Source organism: Alligator sinensis, unplaced genomic scaffold (genome assembly GCF_000455745.1).
Source record: "Alligator sinensis unplaced genomic scaffold, ASM45574v1 scaffold532_1, whole genome shotgun sequence".
In the NCBI taxonomy this organism is placed as follows: Eukaryota; Metazoa; Chordata; order Crocodylia; family Alligatoridae; genus Alligator; species Alligator sinensis.
In genome coordinates this window covers 1,014,829-1,020,627 of record NW_005842451.1, presented here as the reverse complement: position 1 = coordinate 1,020,627, position 5,799 = coordinate 1,014,829, and the positions used below count along the sequence as shown (strand labels likewise).

The 5,799-nt window shown below is 45.0% G+C and overlaps 1 non-coding gene across 1 annotated transcript; it reads left to right on the top strand.

Moving 5' to 3' along the window:
- The first annotated feature begins 4,270 nt into the window (after positions 1-4,270).
- TRNAE-CUC lies at positions 4,271-4,342 on the top strand. The gene has a single exon. It is a non-coding gene; the product is annotated as a tRNA-Glu (tRNA).
- Positions 4,343-5,799: the final 1,457 nt, after the last annotated feature.

The window sequence follows — 5,799 nt, the reverse complement described above, 5'->3', positions numbered from 1 at the left end:
TCCAAACTCAGATGGAATGCCTAGTTGAGAGCAGCACTGACTGGTTCACAAATTATCTCAGCTGCCTTTTGTTTTTACATGTGACTTATTTTTTTTCTATTAGATTCCTATGTATTTTTTTAAATCCAGAATTCCCATAATTTCGTATTTGGCCATAACTAATTGACTGTAATGCATCAGGGGTTCAGGATCATGTTTGTCAGAATGATGCCTGAGTCATAGCACCCTTAAATTTTAAAGAAACGTTATTTTTAGAATTCTGCTTATAAACCAGCAGTATTTCCATGTGCTGCCCAAGGGTGAAAGAGAAGCTGTCACTTTCCTGACAGCACAGACTGTACTGCGTGTCTGTCAATGAATTGTTGCGAAGTTTGGTAAGAGGCAAATGTGAAATGAAACTACTTTCTTTCTCTCTCTCCTCCCCTTTTAAAGAATGATCCTTTTTGGAGAATTGGTCTACTACAGTAGATCCCAGAAAACATGAGTCTGTGGATGGGGATTAGCGCTCTGTTCCTGACTACCTTTTCCCTACTGGTTTTGCAAACATTTAGACTTTTGCTCTCTCTCATGGATTTTCACAAGAGATCCATATGACTGTTACATAACACCCGATCAATTTTGCAATAGAAGGTGCTTCTCACCCTAACTTTTTATTTTTATCTTTGAGCTACTGTCCAATATTTTCTGTAGTCTGCCAACACATACAGCAACTTCTGTACTGCTTAGCATCCTAATATTGTACTTTCCATCTCAAAGAGTCAAATAACTATTTTTTAATCCAAAATTCCTTGCAATCCTTATGTTGACACAGCATGAAAAGTCTGCAACAACTTGGTTGAAAGATAAAGTGGATTAAAAATCTTTAATGACCTAAAAGAAAAGCACAGAGAATATTCAGGTTTTTGAAGAATAAACCTTGGGGAAGAAAGGACATTTTCCCAGTTATTAGATTTGGGGAAAGTACAATTTTTCAAAACTAACATAGGTACTTAAGCATATATGCAATAAAGGATATAGGCCTTTCAATTTTGTCCAAGCCCAGGTCCAGACTCACAGTCCAAAAATGCCCTTGCAAAAGCTGCTGATTAAATCTAGAGATGCCTAAATATGTTAGACACCTCCTTCTATCACTTTGAAGTTCCCTAGGAGCCTACAGTTCATGTCCAGAACTGTCCGAGAATCAGCAGCCCAGCATCTGTTTCACACCCATGTAAGTCTGATTGGGATCCAGAAAGTAGGCACTCCTCCACATAAGTCCCCTGAGGGGCCCAGTCCTATAAACACCTTCAGAGCACAGGAAGCACATGCTGCCAGGGCTGAGCACCTCACAAAATGTAGAGGTGGCCAGCTACTTTTAAGATGCAGCTGGAGAAAGAGGTGATATTGTTTAAGGCAGCACTACCTCGGATATAATAGCTTTGTGCGTGGGGCCCAACCTTTTGGACAGGCATGCCACAAATTAAGCACCGGGTCCTCTTCAAGTACTGCTTGATCTGTTGCTCTACTTTATGGTCTCTGCCCTATGCTTCCTGCCAGATCTGTTGCTCTGCTTCCTTCTCCCTTCCCCATCTGCCACTGTGCTGACTGCACCTCCCCAGTCTTCTGCATGCTACACATGGTGGTTGCCCATGCCACTTGTGGCCTGCGTGCCACAGGTTGGTCACCCCTGGCCTAGTGATTAGTACATTCACCCAGGAAGGGGAAGACCTGGATTCAATGATCTCCTTGACTTGATGGGGCTAAAACCCACATTTCCTTGTTCCCAGGAGAGAGCCCTAGCTACTAGTCATAGGCTAATTTAGATTGGGGGTGGGGGGAATCATTCACCTGTCCTGTTGATACTGTGCCACTTGTTAAAGTAGGGAGTCCTAAATTCTGGCTCTTTTCCTTGCACGTTGTCTGTATGTTATGTGGTTTGTATTAAACATCCATTGGATAATAGAGTTTGGACCAAGGGCCAGAATCCAGGGTTCTTCCATTTTACATAATTACCTATGTACAGACTTATGATCCATGTTGGGATCTCTACAGCCTTAGGATTCTCCCATTCCTTGCTGCACGGTTTTAGTGGAGAAGGCCTTTATCAAGACTAGACTATAGAGTGGTGGCTAGGGCACCTTGATGGGGTATGGGAGAGATGGGCTTGAACCCCTTCTGGCTGAAGCAGGGATCTGGTCTGGATTTTCCACTTTATTGTAAGCGCTTCCCCTCCGGAGGAGAAGGTTCTTGGCTGTGGATCCCAAGAGGATGTGGTCAGTCACCTTCCTGTAGTTCTGAGTTGGGTCCCTAAACTCTAAAGGGGACAGAGGCTTGACCCACTCCTCTGTGCATCCCTTCATGTAGAGCAGCTCTAGGTCATTCCTTCCTCAGCTTGCTGGGTATTTTGGATCACATTCTATAGTGCCTAACTCCTCCCATGCATTAGCTTGTGTGTCTAACTCTGCTTTGATTGTCAGATCTAGCCATTATGAGCCTCTGTTACCTAAGTCCATGCAACCTAGCATCACAAGTCATTGAAGAGGCTTTGAAGTTTCTACCTGAAAGCCTTTGTGGTAATGCAGGATACTTGTGAGAGAAGCTTGCCCCTGCTGTGTTATAGCATGATAAGCACAAAACTAAATTGTACTTTCAGGAGCAATTCTTCATGCTCCTGGGCATTTACTGCTTTAAGATGCTTGTCAGTGTAATACTTTCTAAATGTTTAATATATCAAATTCAGACATTGTTCAGGTATGCTACACAAACTGGGCTAAATTCATTCTGGATGTAACACTATTGACTCAACTTACAGCAGAGAAGAATTGGTTATCGTGGCAAGATCTGATTATTGTTTTTTGATTGTGATAAAGGAAACACTGAGTGAAGGGCATAGGCAGAGCAGCACAACACTTCCATCTCATACACACACCTCTACCTAGGTCTGGCGAGTCTAGAGAGGGCAGGAAGCAGGATGGACTTGGTGGAGTGAAGCAGCAGCAATTTCATTCACATGGACTGGAAACCCAACATCTGTCAAAGGAAGGGAAGGGGATGACTTTGAGAAACAGAAAGGATAACAATTCAGGAGCAGGTAGACACCTGATCGCCTTTTATGATCAGGTCACAAAGGCCATGGACGCAGGTGTCGCGGTGGATGTAGTCTTTCTGGACTTCAGCAAGGCCTTTGACACCTTCTCTCACCCCATCCTAATTAATAAACTAGGCGACTGTGGCATAGATGCCTACACGGTCAGATGGATTGCAGATTGGCTGAAGGGTCGCACTCAGAGGGTGGTGGTGGATGGATCATACTCGACTTGGGGGGAGGTGGGTAGTGGAGGCCCCCAGGGCTCGGTCCTGGGGCCTGCGCTGTTCAACTTCTTCATCAGCGATCTTGATGTTGGGGTGGAAAGCAACCTGTTTAAATTCGCTGATGACACCAAAATTTGGGGGGAGGTGAGCACGCTAGCAGGGAGAGAGAGATTGCAGAAGGAACTGGATAGGTTACAGGGGTGGGCAGACAGGAACAGGATGCGTTTCAATACGGACAAGTGCAGGGTGCTGCACTTGGGTAGTAGGAACCAGCAGCACACTTATACGATGGGGAACTCCCTACTTGAGAGCACGGAGGCGGAAAGGGATCTTGGTGTCATTATTGACTCCAAGATGAACATGGGCCGACAATGCGAGGTCATGGTTGGCAGGGCTAACCGGACCTTGTCGTGCATCCACAGGTGCATCTCGAGTAGAGCCAGGGAGGTGATCCTCCCCCTCTATGCGACGCTGGTCAGGCCGCAGCTGGAGTATTGTGTCCAGTTCTGTGCGCCCCATTTCAGGAGGGATGTGGACAACATGGAGAGGGTCCAGAGGAGGGCCACCCGCATGATCCGGGGACAACAGGGCAGACCCTACAGTGAGAGACTGCGGGACTTGAACCTATTCAGCCTCCACAAGAGAAGGCTGAGGGGGGACCTGGTGACCGTCTATAAACTCACTAGGGGAGCTGGAACCAACTTCCAAGGGAGGTGGTGCTGGCCCCTACCCTGGGGATCTTTAAGAAGAGGCTGGATACTTACCTGGCTGGACTCATTTGAGTCCCGTTTTTGTTTTTAGGGTTTGTGTTTCTTTTTTTTGGGTTGTTCTCCCGCCCTGGCGGGGGGTTGGGCTAGAAGATCTATTAGGTCCCTTCCGACCCTAAAACTATGAAACTATGAAACTATGATACCATGGGGGGATTAACAGCCCCTGCTCGCAAGACAGGAAACTGAAATGGACAAACAGAGCAATCACTTCCCTGGTGATCTAGTGGTTAGGATTTGGCACTCTCACTGCCACGCCCTGGGTTTGATTCCCAGTCAGGGAATGTTTTTTGACCTAGCTAGGTGTCCTAGTGGTGTAGGTGTTCAGTTTTACCCCAAAAAAGGGTTGAGAGTTCAAGGCTGGGTGTGTGCCCAAGCCCCTGCTTTAGCAGGGGAATTAGCTCAGATGGTAGAGCACTCACTTTGCGTGTGAGAGGCAGTGGGATTGCTGCCCACATTCTCCAACAGCTACCTTTCTTCAAGAGGAAGCTTGACAATCACCTGGCTGGGGTTGTCTGACCTCGGTCCTCTTTCCTGCCAGGGGCAGGGGGTCGGACACAATGATCCATTGGGTCCCTTCCAACTCTATAATCTATGAAAGAGGCAGAAGGTGTAAGTACTATCAAAACTGTTACTTGTTCTGTCAAAAGCCCCAGGACTGAAGGATCCAATCAGTTTTAGGACTTCATTTTCACATAAGCATGTAAGCAAGCAGGGGCATAAGAGTTTTCCTGATCCAGAGTCTTAAAATGCAAATCTAGTTAGTTCACACTACTGTCTGACCTAACACGAGGTGGAGGAGAAGATACAGGAGATGGATAAACTCTTTGATTTTTCAAAGAACAAATATTACCTTACTTCTGCTTGTAGAGAAATGCCCCTGTGAACATCTGGTACTGCATACCTACTGAGTTCAGTTGTTTCACCCACATTTGGTGGCTGTAGCCTTGGCCTGTGCTTAATGGGGGCTGCTGTGGTGGGTGGAATAGTCTTCCAGCTCCCCAGGTATGCCTCATGTCTATAGGATAGAGGGGAGGCTTGAAGAGATATAGCCATCTCAGCCATGATTCATATTAAAGGGAAGGGAGACCTTATATTGTAATTAAGCTGTGTGACCCAAATTATACTAAAGATATAGCTTTCTATTATTGGAGAATAAGCTAGTTTTAATAGCAATTAAATGGCTTTATCATATCTTATAAGATATGGGTCTCTCTCAAATTCAGCCCTCCTCCTAGTATTAACCCTGTTTTTTTAACTATAAAATCAGTCACTTTCTCCATTAGAAAGAAAAGTGATAAAGAAGTCTTTCCAAGTTTGCTGGTGCTCTTAAACCAATGTTCGGTTAGGTAGAAAGACTTTGCTTAGTGACTTATCTGTATTTTGTTATACTAGCTATCAACAGGAGGCTTTTGTGATTGATTGAATTCCTTTCTTCACTTCTAGTATTAAACACTCATTCCTGGAAAGAACAGTGACTTGGCTCTGACCTTTGTAATTGCTGTTTTAGTGTTTGATCCCACTGCACTGAAATCAATAGGAGTCTGACAGGATCTGATTGCCCATCCTGTCAAAGTAGAACTATATTGACTTTACTTTTACACATAACACTTGGAACAAGGGACATTCTATGTGCTTCTGGGTTAAAATAATCCTGAAAGCACCATGGGTAAGATTTGTGCTGTGGATATATAAGCATCTTCCATTAAAATAAGCGGGCAGGGACTACAATATGTACTTC